The 24,998-nt window shown below is 39.8% G+C and overlaps 1 protein-coding gene across 1 annotated transcript in view; it reads left to right on the top strand.

Moving 5' to 3' along the window:
• Positions 1-24,998, top strand: part of GPR160 (G protein-coupled receptor 160) — a 58,044-nt gene that overhangs the window by 29,804 nt on the left and 3,242 nt on the right. Inside the window, exon 3 of the mRNA XM_043594935.1 lies at positions 22,579-22,684. The gene's annotated coding sequence lies outside the window, so the exon portion shown is untranslated. The remainder of the gene's footprint in view (positions 1-22,578; positions 22,685-24,998) is intronic.

Here is a 24,998-nt window from a genome sequence, read left to right as displayed (position 1 = left end):
ATTTATAGAACTGTGCGAAAACCACCCACAGCTAACCAATGTCATATGTATGATTACAGTTGCATATCCTTTCCTGAACAACTTTTCTGTTTTCCTTTCATCTTTTTTCTTCTTTATTTCTTTATGTTTATCACTAATTCAATCATAAACTCTTCCCTATTCTGTAAATCTCTTCAAGTACATTCAAAAGTATTTGCAATTTTCATTTTCTCCTAGAAATTGCTCCCATAGCCATATGCTCTACTCTGATTTAGATGGTGTGTTCCATAACTGGTGTATAAATACACCTTTCTCCCCAGCTAAGGATCCTTCTTCCCCTCTTCGAATGCATTCTCTGTTTCCTGAATTGTGTATCTTCCTCTTTTTTAGTTTAGTCTCTTGTTTTGAAGGGGGTATGCCTTCTCTTGGCTTCCTAAGAACTTCAAGTGATGCAAACATTTTGAGACCTCACGTACCTAAAAATGGCTTTGCTTTATGTCTATACTTAATTGACCATTAAGCTTGGTATAGAATTCTACGTTGGAAATTAACGATTTCATTAAAGACTTAAAGGCTTTTTAAGCTAGTACTTAAACCATGTGTATAGTTGAAAGTTTTACCAATTTGTAAATAACTTAGTTTTTCCTTATTTAGTATATTTAATTTTTTGAATACGTAATACATTCATGTGGTTAGGAAAACTTTTGTAGTAGGGAAAACGTATATATTGGGAGTCTCCATCCCATCCATGACCCCATCTGCCAAGTCCCTAACCTACACGAATCTCTGTAACCGTTTCTAACTTCTGAAGTGTCATTCCATAGTTTTGTTACGCATACATGGAATATATATGTATATGTAAATGTTTTTATTTATTTTTGAGAGAGAGAGAGAGACAGAGCGTGAGTAGGGGAGAGGCAGAGAGAGAGGGAGACACAGAATCTGAAGCAGGCTCCAAGCTCTGAGCTGTCAGCACAGAGCCCTGTGCAGGACTCGTCCTGAACTGCAGGATATTACCTAAGCTGAAGTTGGATGCTTAACTGAATGAGCCACCCAGGTGCCCCATGGAATATATTTTTTCCTGTATATCCTTTTTCTCTCCCCTTTTACACAAATGATGATATGTTTTATGTACTGTTCTGTGTCTTGCTTTTTCCTTAATAGTGTGTGTATCTTGGAGACTTGCCCATATCAGCGTGTGGAGAGTTTCCTCATTTTTGAAAGACGGCTGCATAGTATTGCATTGGTTAGGTGTATAGTTTATTTAACGGTTTTCTTATTGATGGACATTTAGATTGTTTCCATTCCTTTCTTCTTATGAACAGTACTTCTGTGCATAAATCTTATACACTAATTTTTCATTCACACAAGTAAGTTTATAAAATGAATCCTTTAGGAGTGGAATTTTTGGGTCGAAGGATGTTGGTGTGTTTTGTAATTTTGATGTATGAAGCCAAATTCTACCTACCAGTTACATTCCAACAGCCTCACAGATACTCTGTTGATGAATTGGAGGCAAAACAGCATAGTTTTTAAGAGGCAAACAGCATAGTGTAAATTGTTGTTTTTCTTTTTGGTAAGTGACGCTGACCATCTTTTCATATGTTTAACGGCCCACTTTGTTCGTGTCGTGAATTGTCTCTTCAGAGCCGATCCCTGCTCGTTTTACAATTTCACTCCTGGCCTTAGATTTCTTTTTTGATTTCCAAGAGTTCTTTATATAGGGAGGTTAATATTTTACAATGTTTGGGTTTTTCCCCCCGGTTTGTTCTTTGCTTTAGGTTTTGCCTGTGGTTTTTATGCCCAGGAGTTTTTTGGGTTTTGGGTGTTTTTTTTTTTTTTTTTTTTGGATGAACTTATCCCTTAGAGTTAAAGGTATCTCTGGCTTCCAGTGTTGCTGAGGGGCCCGATTCCATTATCATTCTTTTGTTTTACATTTCTTTTTTAAAAAATAAAGTACAGATGCAGAAAGCCATACACAAAAATGTAGAGCTTACGGAATTATACAGCAAACTCCCTTGTAACCAGCAGTCAGAACTAGGCCTCTGCCCTGTACAGCCCTTCTTTGTGACCTCTCCCATTCCTGGCCCCCTTCCCCCAAAGTAACAGCTCCTAGAACAGTCACTTTCTTGCATCTCTAAAAGATCATGTTATCACCCCAAGTGTATCCCTGGAGAATTTGATTTAGTCTTATTTACTCTTTTAAAAAAATTGTTTGAGTTTTTATTTATTTATTTATTTATTTATTTATTTATTTGAGAGACAAAGGGAGACAGGGCGTGAGCAAGGGAGGGGCAGAGAGAGAAGGAGACACAGAATCCCAAGCAGGCTCCAGGCTCTGCTGTCAGCACAGAGCCCCACACGGGGCTCAAACTCACAGACCTTGAGATCATGACCTGAGCCGAAGTCAAAAATTATTTGAGATCTTAAGTCTCTTTTTCACTCTGTAGACTTCTTCTCCATTCCTTGTTTCCTTTGTTCTTATACTGAAGAACTGAACCATTTGAGCTTCAGAGTTTTCCAGTGTGATTTTGCTGATTACCCACTCACAGTACAGCTGCCCTCAGTGTTTCTTTCCTTTTTTAAAAACAGCTTTATTGAAGGGCAGTTGACATACAATAAACGGCACATACTTAATGTGTACAGTGTGATGCCTTTTGCCATACGTCTGTACCTGTTATGCCCAGAATTCATGATCCCCAAAGACCACTAGGGAGCCGAGTCCGATGCAAAAGCAAAGAGCCTTTATTCGAGCTAGCTCGAGCTCAATCCCCTACCTGCACCGACGCAGCGGTGAGATACCAGGGAAAGAGAGCGAGTTTCAAAAGGACAAAGGTTTTATTGGGGCCTGGGGGCAGTTGGTGAGGTAATGGCTATGGCCTCAGCCGATTGGCTGGGGAGGGGTCCTGGGGAAGGGTCCGGCAGGTGAGGGAGGGTTTACTCAAGGGGAGGAGGTGTGGTCAAGGTGAAGGACACAGAACAAGATGGAGTCGGCTGGCGTAGGCCCGCCCTTACATACCCATGAAAAGATCACCAGCATCAGGATATTAAATACAACTATCACTCCCAAAAGTTCCCTGCGTCCCTTTGTAATTTTTTCCTCTTGCCTCTCCCTGTCTCCTCTGCAACTAATGATCTGCTTTCTCTTAGTATAGACAAGTTTGTATTTTCTAAGATTTTCTACTTGGAATGAATCATGCAGTGTGTACTTTTTTTTTCTTTTGGCCTGGCCTCTTTCATTCATCTTAATTATTTTGAGATTCATCTGTGTTGTTGCAAGTTTGATACTTTATCATTATTATTATTATTATTATTATTATTGCTGAGTAATATTCCACTGTGTGAGTACACCACTTCTTATCCATTCAGTTGTTGATGTTTGTGTTGCTTTTGTGTCCTCTGTATTTTTTGCAAATTGGCAGCTGATCTAGAGATTTTATCAGACTCAGTTTCAGTCCGTAGGAGGTACAGAATGTCTAGTTTTCTCCTGTTGTGACGATGATGGCAATAAGTGCTTCATGCTCACACCTGTTAACTCATGGGTGGGAGGTTGGGAAGAGCTGGTGGCAAAATGATGGAATTCTAAGTCTCCAGTTTTTCATTTTGCAAGTTGAATCCCTTTAAGGGATACTTCCCATCTACTACTTGGTTCCCCAGTGGTACATCTCACATGGGGCAGAGGGCAGAGTAAATGTCTTATTCTTTCCCTAAATTTACCTGTTTTCAAGAGATCCATTCCATCTCTCATTTCTTTATGTGAAACCTGTTTTTTTGTTTTGTTTTGTTTTTCTGTTGGAAAGCTAGTAATTGCTTTGTGGCCACTGTTTTGAAATTTCCAATGATGTGTCTCAGTGTGGGTCTGTTTTCTTCCAGCAAGGTGGGCACTGATGGACTCTCATTCTAGAAAATGTTAGTCTTTTCTTTGATTTCTTACCCTCCAGTTCATTTTCTTTCTGTGACCCCATTATTGAGATTTTGCACCTACTGGATTGGTTCTCTAATTTTCTTGGCCTTTATCTTCTTCTAAGTTTTGGGGGAATTTCCTGAATTTTCTAGCTCTTGTTCAGCTTATCATTTCTGCCATGATTATGTTTTTAATTTTTTTATTATTTACTTTTTAAAACATTTAAATCCAAATCAACAGTGTAATAATAATTTCAGGGATAGAATTTAGTGATTCATCACTTATATATAACACCCAGTGGTCATCCCAACAAATTTCCTCCTTAATGCCCGCCACCCATTTAGGCCATTCCCCCACCCACAACCCCTCCGGCAAACCTCAGTTTGTTCTCTGTATTTAAGAGTCTCTTATGGTTTTTGTCTCTCTCTCTGTTCTTACATTATTTTTGCTTCCCTTCCCTTAGGGTCATCTGTTTTGTATCTTAAATTCCACATCTAAGTGAAATCATATGGTACTTGTCTTTCTCTGACTGACTTATTTCGCTTAGCACATAATATACTCTCATTCCATCCATGTTGTTGCAAATGGCAAGATTTCATTATTTTTGATCGCTGAGTAATAATCCATTGTGTATATACCACATCTTTATCCGTTCATCTGTCGATGGACACTGGGGCTCTTTCCACACTTTGGCTATTGTCAGTGCTGCTGCTATAAACATTGGGATGCATGTGCCCCTTTGAATCAGCACTCCTGTACCCTTTGGATAAATACCTAGTGGTGCAATTGCAGGGTCATAGGGTAGTTCTGTTTTTAATTTTTTTGAGAAACTTCCATACTGTTTCCCACAGTGGCTGTACCAGTTTACATTCCCACCAGCAGTGCAAAAGGGTTCCTCTGTCCCCACATCCTCGCCAACATCTGTTGTTGCCTGAGTTGTTCATGTGAGCCATTCTGACAGGTGTGAGGTGGTATCTCATTGTGGTTTTGATTTGTATTTCCCTGATGATGAGTGATGTTGAGCAATTTTCTCATGTGTCTATTAGCCAGTCTTCTTTGGATGTCTTCTTTGGAAAAGCGTCTTCATGTCTTTTGCCCATTTCTTCACTGGATTATTTGGGTTTTTTTTGGTGTTGAGTTTGATAAATTCTTTATAGACTTTGGATACTAACCCTTTATCTGATGTGTCCTTTGCACATATCTTCTCCCGTTCCATCAGTTGCCTTTTAGTTTTTCTAATTGTTTCCTTTGCTGTGCAGAAGCTTTTTATCTTGATGAGGTCCTAATAGTTCCTTTTGCTTTTGTTTCCCTTGCCTCTGTAGGCTTGTCAAGTAAGAAGTTCCTGCAGCTGAGGTCAAAGACCTTGTTGCCTGTTTTCTTGTCTAGTATTTTGATGGCTTCCTGTCTCATGTTTAGATCTTTCATCCATTTTTTTTCTATTTTTTTATATGAAATTTATTGACAAATTGGTTTCCATACAACACCCAGTGCTCATCCCAAAAGGTGCCCTCCTCAATACCCATCACCCACCCTCTCCTCCCTCCCACCCCCCATCAACCCTCAGTTTGTTCTCAGTTTTTAACAGTCTCTTATGCTTTGGCTCTCTCCCATTCTAACCTCTTTTTTTTTTTTTCCTTCCCCTCCCCCATGGGTTCCTGTGAAGTTTCTCAGGATCCACATAAGAGTGAAACCATATGGTATCTGTCTTTCTCTGTATGGCTTATTTCACTTAGCATCACACTCTCCAGTTCCATCCACGTTGCTACAAAAGGCCATATTTCATTTTTTCTCATTGCCACGTAGAATTCCATTGTGTATATAAACCACAATTTCTTTATCCATTCATCAGTTGATGGACATTTAGGCTCTTTCCATAATTTGGCTATTGTTGAGAGTGCTGCTATGAACATTGGGGTACAAGTGGCCCTATGCATCAGTACTCCTGTATCCCTTGGATAAATTCCTAGCAGTGCTATTGCTGGGTCATAGGGTAGGTCTATTTTTAATTTTGTGAGGAACCTCCACACTGCTTTCCAGAGCGGCTGCACCAATTTGCATTCCCACCAACAGTGCAAGAGGGTTCCCGTTTCTCCACATCCTCTCCAGCATCTATAGTCTCCTGATTTGTTCATTGTGGCCACTCTGACTGGCGTGAGGTGATACCTGAGTGTGGTTTTGATTTGTATTTCCCTGATAAGGAGCGACGCTGAACATCTTTTCATGTGCCTGTTGGCCATCCGGATGTCTTCTTTAGAGAAGTGTCTATTCATGTTTTCTGCCCATTTCTTCACTGGGTTATTTGTTTTTCGGGTGTGGAGTTTGGTGAGCTCTTTATAGATTTTGGATACTAGCCCTTTGTCCGATATGTCATTTGCGAATATCTTTTCCCATTCCGTTGGTTGCCTTTTAGTTTTGTTGGTTGTTTCCTTTGCTGTGCAGAAGCTTTTTATCTTCATAAGGTCCCAGTAATTCACTTTTGCTTTTAATTCCCTTGCCTTTGGGGATGTGTCGAGTAAGAGATTGCTACGGCTGAGGTCAGAGAGGTCTTTTCCTGCTTTCTCCTCTAAGGTTTTGATGGTTTCCTGTCTCACATTCAGGTCCTTTATCCATTTTGAGTTTATTTTTGTGAATGGTGTGAGAAAGTGGTCTAGTTTCAACCTTCTGCATGTTGCTGTCCAGTTCTCCCAGCACCATTTGTTAAAGAGGCTGTCTTTTTTCCATTGGATGTTCTTTCCTGCTTTGTCAAAGATGAGTTGGCCATACGTTTGTGGGTCTAGTTCTGGGGTTTCCATTCTATTCCATTGGTCTATGTGTCTGTTTTTGTGCCATCTTTCATCCATTTTAAGTTTATTTTTGTGTATGGTGTAAGAAAGTGGTCCACATTTATTCTGCATGTCGCTGTTCAGTTTCCCCAGCACCATTTGCTGAAGAGACTGGTTTTTCTTCCATTGGATATTCTTTCCTGCTTTGTCGAAGATTAGTTGACCATACATTTGTGGGTCCCTTTCTGGGTTCTCTATTCTGATCATATTGACCTATGTGTCCTTGTGCGAGCACCGTACTGTCTTGATGATTACAGCTTTGTTATACATCTTGAAGTCCAGGATTGTGATGCCTCCTGTTTTGGTTTTCTTTTTCAGGATTGCTTTGGCTCTTTGGGGTCTTTTCTGCTTCCATACAAATTTTAGGGTTGTTTGTTCTAGTTCTATGAAGAATGCTGGTGTTACTTTGATAAGGATTTTATTGAATATGTAGATTGCTTTGGGTAGTATTGACATTTTAACTATATTTGTTCTTCCAGCCCATCAGCATGGAATGTTTTTCCATTTTTTTGTGTGTCTTCTTCAATTTCTTTCATAAGCTTTCTATAGTTTTCAGTGTATAGATTTTCTCCCTCTTTGGTTAGGTTTATTCCTAAGCATTTTACGGGTTTTGGTGCAATTGTAAATGGGATCAATTCCTTGATTTCTCTTTCTGCTGCTTCATTATTGGTGAATGGAAATGCAACCGATTTCTGTACATTCATTTTTATATGGCGTGATTCTGCTGAGTTTGTGTATCAGTTCTAGCAGTTTTTTGGTGGAGTCTTTTGGATTTTCCACATAGAGTATCCTGTCATCTGTGAAGAGGGCAAGTTCAACTTTCTCCGTGCCAGTTTGGATGCCTTTTATTTCTTTGTGTTGTCTGATTGCTGAGGCTAGGACTTTCAACACTATATTGAAGAACAGTGGTGAGAGTAGACATCCTTGTCATGTTCCTGATCTTAGGGAGAATGCTCTCAGTTTCTCCCTGTTGAGGATGATATTAGTGGTGGGTCTTGCGTATATGGCCTTTATGATCGTGAGGTATGATCCTTATATCTCTGCTTTCTTGGGGGTTTTTATCAGGAAAGGATGCTGTATTTTGTCAAATGCTTTCTCTGCATCCATTGAGAGCATCATGTAGTTCTTATCCTTTCTTTCATTAATGTGGTGTATCACATTGATTAGCAGATGTTGAACGAGCCCTGCATCCCAGGTATAAATCCCACTTGATCGTGGTGAATAATTCTTTTAATGTATTGTTGGATCTGGTTTGCTAGTAAGTTGAGAATTTTTGCATCCAAGTTCGTCAGAGAAATTGGTCTGTAGTTCTCCTTTTTAGTCAGGTCTTTGTCTAGTTTTGAAATCAAGTAATGCTGGCCTCATAGAATAAGTTTGGAAGTTTTCCTTCCATTTCTATTTTTAGAACAGTTTCAAAATAATATATCTTAACTCTTCTGTAAATGTTTGGTAGAATTCCCCTGGAAAGCCATCCTGGACTCTGGTTTGTTGGGAGATTTTTGATTACTGATTCAATGTCTTTACTGGTTATGGGCCTGTTCAGATTTTCTATTTCTTCCTGTTTCAGTTTTGGTAGTGTATATGTTTCTAGGAATTTGTCCTTTTCTTCCAGATTGCCCAGTTGTTGGCATATAATTGCTTATAATATTATCTTCTGTGGTGTTGGTTGTGATCTCTCCTCTTTTGTGATTTTATATATTTGGGTCTTTTCCTTTTGAACAGTCTGGCTAGTGGTTTATCAATTTTGTTAATTTTCTCAAAGAACCAGCTCCTGGTTTCATTGATCTGATTTTTTTTGGTTTTTGGTTTTTGGTTTTACTTTGATATCATTGATTTCTGCTCTAATCTTTATTATTTCCCTTCTTCTGCTGGTTTTGGGCTTTATTTGCTGTTCTTTTTCCAGCTCTTTTAAGTGTAAGGTTAGGTTGTGTATTTGAGACTTTTCTTTAGGAAGGCCTGGATTACTATATACTTCCCTCTTAAGATCACCTTTGCGGCATCCCAGAAGTTTTGGGCTGTCGTGTTTTCATTTCCACTGGCTTCCATGTACTTTTTAGTTTCCTCTTTGATTTCTTGGCTAACCCATTCATTCTTTGGGAGGATGTTCTTTAATCTACAAGTATTCATGGTCTTTCCGGATTTTTTCTTGTGGTTGATTTCAAGTTTCATAACACTGTGGTCTGAAAATACACAAGGTATAGTCTTTTTTTTGTATTTGTTGGGGGCTGATTTGTGACCTAGTATGTGATCTGTTCTGGAGAATGTTCCATGTGCACTAGAGAAGAATGTGTATTCTGCTGCTTCAGGATGAAATATTCTGAATATATCTGTTTAGTCCATTTGTTCCATTGTGTCATCCAGAGCCATTATTTCCTTGTTGATTTTCTGCTCAGATGATTTATTCTTTCCTGTAAATAGGGTGTTGAAGCCCCCTACTGTTATGGTATTATCAATGAGTTTCTTTATGTTTGTGATTAATTGATATATGTATTTGGGTGCCTCCATGTTGTGGGCATAAATATTTATAATTGTTAGATCTTCTTGGTGGATAGAGCTCATAATTCTTATATCTTCGTCTCTTGCTACAGTCTTTATTTTAAATCTAGTTTGTCTGATATAAGTATGGCACTCCAGCTTTCTTTTGATGACCATTAGCATGATAGATGGTTCTCTATCCCCTTACTTTCAATCTGAAGGTGTCTTTAGGTCTAAAATGAGTCTCTTGTATGGGAATGCAAGCTGGTGCATCCACTCTAGAAAATAGTATGGAGGTTCCTCAAAAGAACTAAAAGTAGAACTACCCTATGACCCATCAATTACACTACTAGGAATTTATCCACGGGATACAGGTGTGCTATTTCGAAGAGACACACACACCCCCATGTTTATAGCAGCACTATCAACTGTAGCCAAAGTATGGAAAGAGCCCAAATGTCCATCGATGGATGAATGGATAAAGAAGATGTGGTATGTACACACACACACACACACACACACACACACACACACACACACACAGTGGAGTATGACTCGGCAATCAAAAAGAATGAAATCTTGCCATTTGCAACTACATGGATGGAACTGGAGGGTATTATGTTAAGTGAAATTAGTCAGAGAAAGATGAAAATCATATGACTTCACTCATATGAGGACTTTAAGAGAAAACAGATGAAGAGAAGGGAAGGGAAACAAAAATAATATAAAAATAGGGAGGGCGACAAAACAGAAGAGACTCATAAATATGGCGAACAAACTGAGGGTTACTGCAGGGTTTGTGGAGGGGGGGATGGGTTACATGGATAAGGTGCACAGAAGAATCTACTCCTGAAATCATTGTTGCACTATATGCTAACTAATTTGGATATAAATTTTAAAAAATAATAAATAAAATTAAAAAAATAAATAAAGTGAGTGTCTTGTAAGCATATAGATGAGTCTTGTTTTCTTATCCATTCTGATACCCTGTGTCTTTTGTTTGGAGCATTTAGTGTATTGACATTTAGAGTGAGTACTGAAAGATATGAACTTAGCGCCATTGCGTTTTCTGTTGTTGTTTCTGGTGATGTCTCTGATTCTTTCTAGTCTTTGTTGCTTTTGGTCTTGTTTTGTTTTGTCTTTTCTCCACTCAAAGGGTCCACCTTAAAATTTCTTGCAGGGCTGGTTTAGTGATCACAAACTCCTTTAGTTTTTGTTTGGGAAACTCTTTATCTCTCCTGCTTTGAATGACAGCCTTGCTGGATAAAGAATTCTTGGCTGCATATTTTTCTGATTCAGCACATTGAATACGTCCTGCCACTCCTTTCTGTCCTGCCAACTTTCCATGGATAGGTCTGCTGCAAACCTGATCTGTCTTCCCTTACAGTTTAAGGACTTTTTTCCCTTGCTCCTTTCATAATTCTTTTCTTGTCTGTGTATTTTGTGAATTTGACTATGACGTGCCTTGGTGATAGTTGGTTTTTATTGACTGTAATGGAAGTTCTCTGTGCTTCTTGGATTTTGATATCTGCGTCCTTACGCAGATTAGGAAAGTTTTCCACTGTAATTTACTCACATAAACTTTCTCCCCCTTGTTCTCTCTCTTTATCTTTTGGGACTCCTATAATTCAGATGTTATTCCTTAATAAGTCACTGAATTCTCTAAATCTTATATCGTGATCTTTTGCCTTTGTTTCCCTCTTTTTCTCTGCTTCATTATCTAAATTGATGATTCGCTGCTCTACTTAGTCCATCCATGCCGTCGTGGCATTCATCGAGATTGCATCTCAGTGACATTTTTAATTTCGTCCTGACTAGATTTTATTTCTTTTATCTCCTCAGAAAGGAATTCTATGCTTTTTTCAACCCCAGCTAGTATTCTTAATATCATGATTCTCCACATTCTAGTTCAGACATCTTGCTTATATCTGTGTTGATTAAGCCCCTGGCTGTCATTTCTTCCTGTTCTTTCTTTTGGGGTGAATTCCTTCATTTTGTCATTTTGGAGGAAGAAAAAAATTAATAAAATAAATTAAAATTAAAAACAAAAATAAAGGAAGCTAGATCCTCGGTGTGTTTTGGTGTGCTTGTCAAAAGAATCTTTTTTTTTTTTTAATGTTTGTTTATTTTTGAGAGAGAGGGAGAGACAGAGAATGAGCAGGGGAGGGACAGAGAGAGAGGGAGACACAGAATCCAAAGCAGGCTCCAGGCTGTGAGCTGTCAGCACAGAGCCTGATGCAGGGCTTGAACTCATGAACCGTGAGATCATGACCTGAGCTGAAATCTGACACCCAACCAACTGAGCCACCCAGGTGCCCCTTCTTGTTGAAAGAATCTTAATAGAACAGAGAAAAAAGGGAAAGAAAGAAAAAGAAAAATTTAAAAATTAAATTATAAAATAGAATAAAGGAAAATGAAATAGAACAAGAAATTTTAAATGAAAAGATAAATATTCCTTTCTGTATCCAAGAATGAGGAAAGGAAAAAAAAAATTTAAGCAAAAAACAGAAGCTAAGAAAATGAGTAAATGAACCAGCAAACAAAATGAAACCCTAATGAAATTACATCCAGTTTCCCCTAGAACTGAAACTATGCCTTCTCGAGTCCTATAGTTTATACCCTAAGCAGGTGGAGTGACTTGTGCTGTTCTTCTAGGGGATGTGCTTGGAAGGCAAAATTGGACAGGGCTTGGTGTAATGGCTCCATTCTCCACTAGGTGGTGCTGCTTAGCTTACTGGGGTGGATCAGTGTGGTGTGCATGTGTGCATGCACATGCCTGGGAGAGGTGGAAATGGCTTCCCCCAGCTCCCTAGTCTCTGGACTACCCGTGATCAAGCACCCCTCTTTTGTCTCAGGCCTCCATCCCTGCCTCTACCCTGTCCATTTCCAAGCCATCCGCCCACCAGGTGGCACCTCCCTCCACAGTTTTATCTCACTTGGGATTGTATTTCAAAACCCCACATTTCAGAGACCCCTGTGGCTTGGACCCACGCCAACTTTCTGGGAGAGGGTCTCGTTGAGCAATGGCTGGATGCCAGCTTTCCCCAGAAAACGTTTGTGTGATCGCATAGCAGCAGAGTTTCAGGGATTACAGCAATCCAAAATCACAGCTAGCTCCAGGTTTTATCACACTCTGGCATCTTTGTCCCAATACCAGCAAACCTGGCTGCTCTCCGGGGTCTGCTGGGATCTTTGCCTGTGGGGAGGCTTTATGGCCTCCACCAAATGCACTCCAAGTAGGGGAACCACTTCTCCCTGTGTGTACATGTACCCCTCAGACCTTGCTGCCTGCTCCTGGAGATTCGCCCTCCCTCCTCACCAGAGCACTGCCAGGCACTGAGCTCCAAAACTTCAGACTTCGCGCTCCACTGTTTATAGAATTCTGGTGGAATTGAAACCCTCTCCTTTCTCCCCATCAGTGGTTTTGGGGAACAGATTTCTTGTTCAGTCCCCTGTGAGTGTTTTCACCCTTTCTCTCCAGCTGCTTTTGAGGGAGTGCTTTTCTTTTTTCTTTTTTAACTTTTTAATTTATTTTTGAGAGAGACAGATACAGAGTACAAGTAGGGGAGGGGTGGGGAGAGAGGGAGACACAGAATCTGAAGCAGATTCCAGGCTCTGAGTTGTCAGCACAGAGACAGATGTGGGGTCCAAACTCACAAACCGCGAGCTCTTGACCTGAGACGCAGTCAACCGCTCAACTGACCGAGCCACCCAGGCGCCCCTTGGGGGAGTGCTTTTCTTGCACAGTCTCGATGCACCGCACTCCCTCCTTTTCCCTGTCACTGTCTTCTCCACAAAAACAGCTCCCTACCTCAGAGGCTTTTCTCTCCCCCGGTTGACCTCTCTGCACCCTGTACCTGTCATGCTCTGTAGCTCACGTTATGCAGATTGTTGTGTTAATCCTCAGATAAATTTCGTAGGTGTTCACAATGCTTTGGTGCTGATCTGGCTGTGTTTCAGGGATGAGAAAAGCTGAGGATATCCATGCTGCTCTGCCATCTTAACTCCTCTCTGCCTTGATCGTATTTTTATTTTCCAAAAGCACTTTTTTTGTTTTCTTGTTGTTTTAAAAGCTTGTCTTTTTGTTTTAATGGACGCAGTATTTTCTTCCTGAAAACAATGAGTTTCTAAATAAAGTTTTCTTCTGACATTGATTGTGTCTGTTTCCTCCAAGTTGTCTTTTTTTCTCCTTGTGGGTTGACTTCTCATTAATAGAGATTTTCTTTGAATGTCTGGAGATCTTTGGATGTCTAGTCATATTTATTGATAGGGCATTATCTAGGATGTTTCCCTAGGGAAGATTCAAGGTCAGTATCATTAGATATTTTTTGTGATAGTAGTATTCCTAAAATCCAAGTGGGGAATAGAAGGCTAGAGAGGTCTCAACTTTTTTTTTTTGTTTTTAATTTTTTTTTAATGTTTTTACTTATTTTTGAGACAGAGAGAGACAGAGCATGAGCGGGGAAGGGGCAGAGAGAGAGGGAGACACAGAATCTGAAGCAGGCTCCAGGATCTGAGCTGTCAGCACAGAGCCCGACGCGGGGCTTGAACTCACGGACTGCGAGATAGTGACCTGAGCTGAAGTCAGACGCTTAACCGACTGAGCCACCCAGGCGCCTCTGTTTTTTTTTTTTAATGTTTATTTATTAAAAAATTTTTAATGTTTTATTATTTATTTTTGAGAGACAGAGCATGAAAAGGGAGGGGCAGAGAGAGACACACACACACACACACAGAATCTGAAGCAGCTCCAGGCTCCAAGCTGTCAGCACACAACCCAATGTGGGGCTTGAACTCACGAACCGTGAGATCATGACCTGAGCTGAAGTCAGACACTCAACTGACTGAGCCACCCAGGTGCCCCATGTCTGTTGATTTTTGAGAGACAGAGACAGACCACCAGTGGGGAAGGAGCAGAGAGAGAGGGAGACACAGAATCTGAAGCAGTCTCCAAGCTCTGAGCTGTCAGCACAGAGCCTAATGCGGGGCTTGAACTCAAGAACAGTGAGATCATGACCTGAGCCGAAGTCTGCGCTTAACCAGCTGAGCCACCCAGGCACCCCGAGGTCTCGAACTTTTAATGTGTGTATTTTTCCTTGATCTCTTGTGTTTTTAACATGGTATCCCTCCATTCTCAACTCCTTCCAGACTCCAGAGACCATGGAGACAGTCATCTGTTGCACTGAGTCCGTGAAGGGATCTGGGATCCAATTGTTTCTTTCATTTGTAAATAGTCCTCTAGTTTTTAACCCCATCTTTACATCCCTTTGCAAAGTTACCTGAGCCAACAGTTCCTGAGTCTTTTGAGGGGCCCTGAGGTGTCAGGTTGCCACTGTGCACCACTGCTAGCTGTCCTCAGTCTGTTTTCAGTATCTGTGGTTCATTTGAGGATTTTATTAAAAATGCAGCTTAGGGTGCCTGGGTGGTTCAGTCGATTGAGCATCCGACTTCAGCTCAGGTCATGATCTCATGGTTCATGAGTTCGAGCCGGCGTGGGGCTCTGTGCTGGCAGCTCGGAGCCCGGAGCCTGCTTTGGATTTTGTGTCTCCCTCTCTCTGCCCCTGCCCCACTCACACTCTTTCTCTGTCTCTCAAAAATAATGAATAAATGTTAAAAAAATAATAATAAAAATAAAGATTCAGCTTGATTCAGCAGGTCCAAGTTGGAGCCTGAGATTTTGTATTTATAATAAGGTCCTTGTTACACCTCTCCTCCTCAGACCTTACTTTGTATGTCGCAAGATGCTAAGTCATTTACCATTCATCCATTCATTTTCCAGTGTCTGGGCTTCCCCCCCCCATGTCACCCCCATATCTACTATCAAATACCTTTGTCCTTGGAGGTTTTGGTCTTTAAAAAAAATTCATGAAAGGGGTACTTGGGTGGCTCAGTTACTTAAGTGTCCAACTTCAGCTGAGGTCATGACCTCATGGTTCATGAGTTTGAGCCCCACATTGGGCTCTGTGCTGGTGGCTCAAAGCCTGGAACGTGCTTCTGAGTCTGTGTCTCCCTCTCTCTCCTCCCCTCCCCTGCTCGTGCTCTGTTTCTCAAAAATGAATGAATGTGAAAAAAATATTTTTTTAATTCATGAAACATTTCAAAGATACAAGTAAATAATCATTAATTTATGGTCAATCCTGCCCCATCTACACTCCCATCAACCCTCACTCCAGCCAAACGCATAGTGTTATGTTTAGCAAATTACAGAGAACATATTTCATCTGTAAATATTTTAGGATATATTTTTATTTAAAAATTAAAAGGAAATTTAACGTTTATTTCTGAGAGAGAGAGAGAGAGAGAGAGTGCGAGCCATATTAAGTTGTTTACGGCTGCCATAACAACGTATTAGAAACTGGCTTAGGGGCACCTAGGTGGCTCAGTCCGTTAAGCATCTGACTTTGGTTCAAGTCATGATCTCGCAGTTTGTGATTTCAAGCCCCGCCCCGCGTTGGTCTCTGTGCTGACAGCTCAGAGCTTGGAGCCTGTTTTGGTTTATGTGTCTCCCCCTCTCTCTGCCCCGCCCCTGCTCATGCTCTTGTTCCTCTCTCAATAATAAACGTTAAAAAAAAAAAAAAAAACTGGCCAAGATCAGGGTCTCAACAGATATGGTTTCTCCTGGGGCCTGTCTTCTTGGCTTATAGATAGCCACCTTCTTGGCATGTCCTTGCATGGCCTTTGCTCAGTGTGCATCCAGTCCACGTGTCTCTTGTGTGTGTCCAAATCTCTTCTTATAAAGATACCAGTCAGATTGGATTAAAGATGAATAATTTAAGATAGTTTAATAAGTTAAGATAATTTCAAGATTATCTCTTTAAAGGCTTCATATCCAAATACAGTCACATTCTCAGGTACTGAAGTTAGGGGCTTCAACCTAAGAATTTTGAACACGGGGGAACACATTTTAGCCATCACAAAATGTTGTTACGATACCAAAAATTAATAAGTCATTAATACCTTCAAATTTTTCAGCAGTGGTCTAATTTCCAGTTGTCCTATAAGTGTAATTCTTTGTTTCACTGAATTCAGGTAAGTTCTACACGTTGATACATCTGAAGTCTCCTTTAATCTTTTGTTATTGATACATCGCATTGAACATACAAGTTGTTTGTCTTATAGAGCTTACCACCGCCTGGATTTTGCTTATTGCATCTCATAGGGTTATTCAACGTGTTCTTTTGTCCTGGTTTTTGTTTTTATTTTTTTTAATTTTATTTTTTTTTTGTAAATAAGTAGTTGAATCTGCAGGCTTGGTCAGGTCCTAAGTTTTTAGCAAGTCTACTTCTTAGGTAGTGGTACATCCTTCCATCTCTCCCTTTGGGTGTTAATAGTCACTGATGATCATTGGATGCCTCCATTTAATACGTTGGGAATTACAGAATGGTGATTTTCAAATTTTATTATTCCGTATTCACTCATTAGAGTGCTTCTCTAAAAGTAAACACCCCGTCACTATTCTTTCACCAAGTATAGAAAAGGTAGAAAAAAAAATGCTTGATTCTTTCCTGTTTTTACCAGTTTAAACGCATAGTGACTCGGTTTCTGGTGTACTCACGTATGACAAAATGACGTTTGCTTGTTCATTTTATTTTTCTTAATGTTTATTTTTTGTTTTGAGAGAGAGCACGCGAGCAGGGAAGGGACAGAGATAGAGGGAAAGAGAATCCCAAGCAGGCTCCACGCTGTCAGCACAGAGCCCGGTGTGGGGTTTGATCTCATGAACCTTGAGATCACGACGTGACCTGAGCTGAAATCAAGTGTCAAGCGCTTAACCGACTGAGTCACCCCGGGCGCCCCTGCTTATTCATTTTAGAATCAAGTACAAATTAAATTTGTTAGTTTAGTGGTATTATGAGCGTGAGTAGAGGTAATCTCATTTATTCAAAATGCCATCTTTCATTGGAAGTTGTATCATAATTTATGTAGCCCATTTCTTATTGTTGGATATATAACTTAACACTAGGGTTTCACTTGTATATCCAGTAATGTGAGATGAACATCCTTAAACATAAATAAAATACTCTCATATTCAGTGTAGAGTTTGAATCTTGGAAAATGTATTCTCTTGTTGAACCAGCACCCCAATCCAAATAAAGGACATTTCCATCTCCACAGAAAGTTCCCTGGTGCCCCTCTGCCCCAGCCTGGCCCCAGATTTCCACTGACGGTCTGTCTGGCCTTACGGATTTGTTTTGCCGTTCTGGAATTCCGCATGATTGGGAACATGCCGTCCGTACTCTTTCCTGTCGGGTTCTTTCCATTCAGCGTGTTTCTGAGATTTCTCTCTGTGTCAATCAGTACTGCATTCCTTTTTATTGCTGAGACGTGCGCTGTATGGATATGCTACAATTTGTTGATCCATTCTCCTGTTGATGTTCATATGGAACATTTCCAGTGTGGACCCTTGGTGAATAAAGCTGCTGCACACATTTGTGGCCACGTTTTGTGGACATAGGTCTTTGTTTCTCTTGGGTAGATAGCTAGGAGTCGGATTAGTGGATGAAATGGTGATTGAATGCTTAACATTGTAAGAAAGCTCCAAATGGATTGAGCAGTGTTTGAGAGGTTCCTTGCCAACGCCTGTGCTCAGTCTTTTACACTTTGCCGTTCTAGTGGGTGTGCAGTGGTGTCTCCTTGTGGTTTTCACTTCCATTGGTATCTAATGTGTCCGTTCAGATCTTTTGCCCATTTCTCTAAAGGGCTAATTGTCCTGAGTTGTAGGAGTCCTTTTACATTCTGGATTCAAGTCGTCAGTCACATATTTATTACGAATATTTCAGTTTCACTTCCACAGTCTTTTGTTTCCAAGTTTTTATTTAAATTCCAGCTAGTTAACATTACAGTGTAATATTAGTTTCAGGTGTTTAAGCGATTCAACACTTACATACCTCACCCAGTTCTCATCACAAGTGTACTCCTTAATCCCTACCACCCATTTAACCTATCTCCCTACCCACAGTTAGTCTTATGATCCATTTTGAGTTTATTTTTATGTCTGGTGTGGTGTAAGGGTTAAGTTTTCCCATATGGATATCCACTTTCCAGCACCAATTTTAGAAGAGGCTGTCCTTTCCCATTAAATTACCTGGCACTTTTTTTGAAAATCAATTGACCATAAATGTGTGGTCTGTTCCTGGAGCCTCTTCTGTTTCATTGATTGATCGAACTATCCTTATGCTGATACTAGTCCTCTTCCCTCTTTATGTACCTTTATAACAAGTCTTAAAATCAGATAGTAAAGTCCCCCAACTTTGTTGTTCTTAAGGATTATTTTGGCTCTGCTCAGTCCTTTACATTTCCCTACAAATTGTAGAATCAGCTTGCCAGGGGTGCCTGGGTGGCTCAGTTGGTTAAGCATCTGACTGTGGCTCAGGTTTCTGGGTTGGTTAAGCATCTGACTTCATGATCTCACGGTTTGAGTTCAAGCCCCATCGGGCTGCGTGCGGACAGCTTGGAACCTGGAGGCTGCTTTGGACTCTAAGTCTCCTCCTCTGTCTCTGCCCTTCCCCTACTCACGTTCTGTCTCAGTCTCAAAAACAAACATTAAAAAAAATTCTTTTTAATAAAATCACATATTCTTTAAAAAAAACAAAAAAGAATCACCTTGCCAGTTTCAACAGCAAAAAAATAACTGATGATCATTGGCTGCCTCCATTTAATACGTCAGGAATTACAGAATGGTGATTTTCAAATTTTATTATTTCCATATTCACTCATTAGAGTGCTTCTATAAAAGTAAACACCCTGTCACTATTGGTAACGTGTGGTAAACGTCTTCACTGATTTAGATCTTTGTTTCTGTATTGTTTAAAATTTTCAGAATACTGTACCAGCATGTGCTCTGTCAAATTTATCCTAAGTGTTTCATATTTGTAATGCTATTAGTGTTTTTATTTCATTTTCAATGGTTTATCACTAATATATAGAAATAGGATTTTTTTAAGTTTACTTATTTATTTTGAGAGAGACAGAGTGAGTGGGGTGGGGGCAGAGACAGAGGGAGGCAGAGAATCCCAAGCAGGTTCTGCACTATCAGCATGGAGCAGGGCTCGAATTCACGAAACCATGAGATCATGACCCAAGCTGAAAACCAAGAGTCTATGATGCTTAACCAACCGAGCCACCCAAGTGCCCTTGATTTTCTAATGCTAAACCGGGCTTGCACTGGCTATGATATTAGGGTATATTAAAGTTTGGTATTTCTTCCCTAAATGTTTGGTAGAATTCACCAGTGTAGACATCTGAGCCTAGTAGGTTTTCTTTCTGGAAAGGTTTTTAAGTGCAAAATCAGTTTCTTTAATAGAGATTGTTAGGGATATTTTTGAATGAGATTTGGTAATGTCCTTCCAGAAATTTGTTTCATGACAGTTGCCTCATTTATTAAAATTATTTGTAACGGTCCCTTATTATCCTTTTTTAAAAAATTTTTTTTAATGTTTATTTATTTTTGAGACAGAGAGAGACAGAGCATGAGAACAGGGGAAGGGCAGAGAGAGAGGGAGACACAGAATCTGAACCGGGCTTCAGGCTCTGAGCAGTCAGCACAGAGCCCGATGCGGGGCTTGAACTCACAGACCGTGAGATCATGACCTGAGCCGAAGTCGAATGCTTAACTGACTGAGCCACCCAGGCGCCCCCCCTTATTATCCTTTTAATGTTTGTAGGATCTGTAGTGAGGTTATTTCTTTCCCAAGTTTGGTAGGTTCTTGCTCAGTTTGGCTGAAGTTTTATCAATTTTATTGTTGTTGTTTTTCCAAAGAACCAGCTTTTGGTTCATCGGTTGTTCTGTTTGTTTTATTATAAACGCCATTGTTTTCTGCTCTCTATAGCCTTCCATTGCTTACTTTGGGTTTAATTCACCTTTTTTTTTTTTTTTTAAGTTTATTTATTTATTCTGAGAGGGAGAGAGGACAAGAATCCCAAGCAGGTGCCACATGATCAGTGCAGAGCCAATGCAGGGCTCGAACTCATGAGTCACGAGATCATGACCTGGGCTGAAATCAGAAGATGCTTAGCAGACTAAGCCACCCAGGCACCCCACACCCTTTTTTTAAGGTAGAAACTTAGGTCACTGAGACCCTCTTTTCCAAATACAAGAAATATGTATAGACAAACATAAGAAAATTGGGAAAAAACAGTGCAAAAGCAATTAACGTATTGGAAATTAAAACTGAATTTTTACTTAGCAATTTTCTGACATTTGCACTGTTGCTCTTCACAGTTGTTTTCTACTATAGTTTTTTTTTAAATTCTGATAATACAAATAATACATGCTGTTAAATTTCAAATTATGTGGAATTGCGTTTGTTAGGATAAGGCATAGCAAATAATCACAAAATCCTTGCAGCTTAACACAACAGACTTTTATTTCTTGCCCGCACCACACATTCACTGTGGATCATCAGCGGCTTTGCTCCACACGGTCACTCAAGGACCCACGTCGACAGAGGCTTCACCATCTTGAGCTATTACCATCTGGAACACACAGCCTTTATATTCCCTATGGCAGAAGAGAACACTGAAGGGGGTTCTCTGCAATTAAATGCTTTGGCCTCAAAGCCCTTTAGCCAGAAATAGCCACTTCACAGGCTAATCCTAACAAAGAAGTGAAATCTTTCTGTGGGCCTAGAAGCCGAGAAGTAGGTAGGAGTGAATACTGTAAATCTATACTCCAGGAAAAAATAGAGATTACTTCTCATTCTGCTGTGAGATAATCCCTACCTACTTCCTGTATTCCTGCCTGGCCTCTCTGACCTTCTTCATGGCCAATCTTATGTTTGGGGTTGGTGGGAATTACTCCTGTGATCTGATTCATATTTGATTCATATGTGATTCATATTTTGTTCTACCTTGGCAGCTCTAACATTATATAAGTATGTGAATGAGAGCTGTGAAAGGGCAAATCAAGAATCCTTTGCTACGTGAAAATTTCACATTTTTAAAACCTTGCTTTAGAGTATCTCTGAAAGACACACAAGTAACTGGTAACCATGGTATTATCTAGGGAGGGAACTGTACTGGACAGTGATTAGTTGGGGGTAAGGGTGGGCAGGATGAATAATTTTTACAGCAGACACTTCTGTTGAGTTTTATACCGTGTAAATTATATTACCTATTTAAAAAAAAAACAAGGAAAAACTTATTTTCTGCATTTGCTTTCTATATTGAATTATACCATGTAAACGAATAAAAACATCAGTTTCTTCAAAAGTTGTCAGAGTCAAATGACATTTTGTTTTTTTCACTGAATTTTGACATATCAAGTAAGGACTGTATCTTGAAAAGTTTATTTACTTTTCAGAAGAATAAAATTACATTATCCAAGTAGATCAGTTAGTTACGGTCCTTTGGGTACCAGTAATCAACACAGTCACTTTTACTTGGATGTCACCTTTTCAGAAAGCTTTTTCATGTACATAAATTGGGTCCCTTTTTACATTTCCAGTTGTGAGTTGAGCCATAATGAGCTTACTGTCCGCTCCCACTTTTATCAGTCATCCAGCCAGAAAATGTGCTTATTAACACCTGAGCCTCTTTCCTCCTGGGGAAACATCTTTACCTTCCGTGATTATTGTAAGGGGAAGGCGGAAGGTATATAAACCCCTGGACAAGGCTCAATACATTCGTTATTTAGCCACAGCCTTGCCTCCATTCATTGGTTTCAGCAAATCTAACTACAGTGCCAGTTCCATTTTCTGTATGAGAGTAGACCGGGATGTCAATCCTGCTCCCCTTCGCATACTGCTGTTTAATGCAAATCGTTCTGTCAAGCTTTTCTGAGATTGCATGGTGCAACTATTTGATTGTAATATTACGTATACACCTTTTTTATTTTACTCTCAAACTCTCATGAATGTACACAGGATTTTGTAAAAGCTACATGATGTACGATATTGCAACTGATTAAATGTAGATAACTGAGCAGCCTGCTATTGAGCTAGACACCGGAGCAATCTGTGAAATGTGAAAAAAAATGCCACTCTGCTCACTAAATCTTCTTTGTTTGGTAAAACACAGTAATCTTTCATTACAAAAAAAAAATGTTCCTTATGTTAATATGCAACAAGTGTCAAAAGGTCCTGAAACCAAACAGTTGGAGAACTTCTGGTTTGGACTCTGAAGCCCGGGAGTGAACACTGCAGTGCAAACAAGGTTTTATCAAATAGGTGCCATGTTACGTCTACACATATCTCAGGGTCTTTGGGAGACTTCAACCTAAATGTATCCCCTTTCTTCCTTTTCCTGGAAAAAAAAGAATATAAGCAGTTAATTACTGCCTCTAATGCCACAGAAAGTTATAGTTTTTCTAAGCAGAGAACTAGAGCCAGTAGATGACATTGAACTCCCATTAAGACGGCTATTAATGATGGTTATTTTTGTTTTCTATCTTTCACACAGAGCTTGCTCACACTGGTATGCCAGGTACCAAGAGTAAGATCACTGAAGGCAGTAAAATTGAAATTGGAAGACTGTCAGCCAAGAAAGACCTACTAGAGGAAGCAGAGTGAGTATGTCAAGTGTTGTGTAGTGTTAAGAATTAACTGGGTTTTAAATAGGAAACCAGAGACCGGATCAGTGAAAAGAAATCACGGTTTGTTTCCCTCCGGCCCTGCTAATTCTTCCAAACTAGCCAGGTTGCAGTGCAAACCCAAAGATGCCTTAAAAAGGACTTCCACATTAACTATTTACATTGTATATGAAGCGTATGAATTAATTCATAAATAGTTTAAAAAGTCATTCAGGAAAAGAGCCAGATCTTACAAATCTCTGGATCCATGCAGTTCATGTGGACATTTTTTCAAGGGAAAATTCAGGACAGGTAGTCTATCAGAGGATTTTTGTCTTGCTTGGGAGGTTTAAAGAACAAAATACTGCAATTTTGAATACCTTTTTAGTGGTTTGTGGGGGAAGTGGGACACAAAATTGGTATGAGAAAGTTTTGATTCGTTTCCACAATCACTATATTCAGGGACCATCATAAAATGACTAAAACCCTGTGTTCCGATAGACTTCTTTCAGCTGCTTTTTATTGCCTCAGGTTGCATATCTAACCAGGGCCTTTTCCCCCCTCCTCTCTAGTTTCTTTCAGCTTCATGATTCTCTTACACACCCAACTTGTCTTCATTCTTCCAGTCCTCTTGTGAAGAGGTTCATGGCTAGTACCTTGGTGGCTACAACTGATCTTTATCCTCATCATCCCTTCTTACTTTCTTCCTCCAGAGACTAGCCTGCTTCTCTGTCCTTCCAGTTGGCCCCTCTCTGAGAGCCAGTGATGAAATGGACCTCAGGAAACATCCCTCGGATGTTGACCAGTTAAACATGGATTCTTTAATCTGTTTAATTTTGGATGAGTTATAAAGGTTAAAACTACTTTATACAAGTAATTCTTTTACCCTAAAGATATTTTTTTTAGACGGGTCTAAATATGAACCTACTCTATTTACCTTTTTCACACCCATTTTAAACCAACACCGCCTATGTTTTTCTCATGTTTATTTAACTTTGACAGAGAGCACACACGGGTGAGCAGGGGAGGGGCAGAAGGAGAGGGAGAGGGAATCTTAAGCAGGTTCCATGCTTAGCACAGAGCCCAACTCGGAGCTCAGTCTAATGAACCATGAGATTATAACCTGAGCCAAAATCAAGACTTGGATGCTTAACCAACTGAGCCAGCCAGGCACCCCAACACTGGCTATTTTAAAACAGCCTATTTTCTCTTGTCACAAGAACGACTTCATATATTCTTATCGTTCCACCCGGGTTTCCTTATCCAAGCAACACCACTTTTAAGGCCAGTGGCATTTGTCAAGGTGGTAGTTATGATTCTCTGCCTTTGTACATCAAATCTGAATGGAACTTTTTTGGCAGAGGGTCAAGTTAAAACTGTATAGATTTAAACTATATATATTTGAGTATAGAAAACAATTGAGCATACAAAAGAATTTGTTTCATTGGTTCTTTTCTACCTATGTTTATAAATATATATATATATATATATATATATATACACACACATACGTGTGTGTGGGGGGGTAAATACCTAATTTGTGTATCTTAGTAAGTCATCTTATAACATGGTAGATTTATAGCCATGACACTATGTTCAAGAAAAAGTAATTTATGACCCTTGTTAAAGAATGTTAAGGCAGACTCTACTCAGGACCTTTGCACTAGGTGCAGGGACCACTACAATGGGATTTTGCAGTGGGGTAGCGATTGGGCTCAACTCTGAATGCAACAAGGAATAGTAGAAATTTATAGCCAGCGAGCAAGGTGGAGGTTAGTAGAGGAGTATTATTGAGGAAACATCAGGGATAAGGAGGGATTCTTGCTAAGGCAGGCCAGAGTTGATAGATCATCGCTGGGGGATGGTGTGGGATGAGGAACTTCATCAGATATTGAAGGTCAGGTTCTGGCAAACCAGACTCAGCAGGATTCTTGCTAAAGTTGGGACAATGAAAAGACGAACACGGAAGCTCAAGAAATCACTGGAACTCTCTACTCAAATGTGGAAAGACTCAAGTTAGGGTTCAATCTGTCCAAAGAACTGATCGCCTTCTCTCACACGGGATTTTTTTCTTTACCCTCAGATAATATCCTCAACTACTCCCTTGAAATTATTTAATCATCATTTAACTGGTTTTAGGCAAATTGAGTTTTTTGTTTTTTACTTTTCAGGCTTGGTGTTCCCTTACTATTTTCCTTGAAGTTTGAGAAATTCAGAGAAACCTATAACACTATAAATACTCGATGTATACTCTTTTAGTCATTTTCTGTATATGTATAATGTCTTAACAATTAGATGATATGTTGCTGCA

This window comes from Prionailurus bengalensis, chromosome C2 (assembly GCF_016509475.1).
Source record: "Prionailurus bengalensis isolate Pbe53 chromosome C2, Fcat_Pben_1.1_paternal_pri, whole genome shotgun sequence".
Taxonomy (NCBI): Eukaryota; Metazoa; Chordata; class Mammalia; order Carnivora; family Felidae; genus Prionailurus; species Prionailurus bengalensis.
This window is presented reverse-complemented; position numbering and strand designations above follow the sequence as displayed.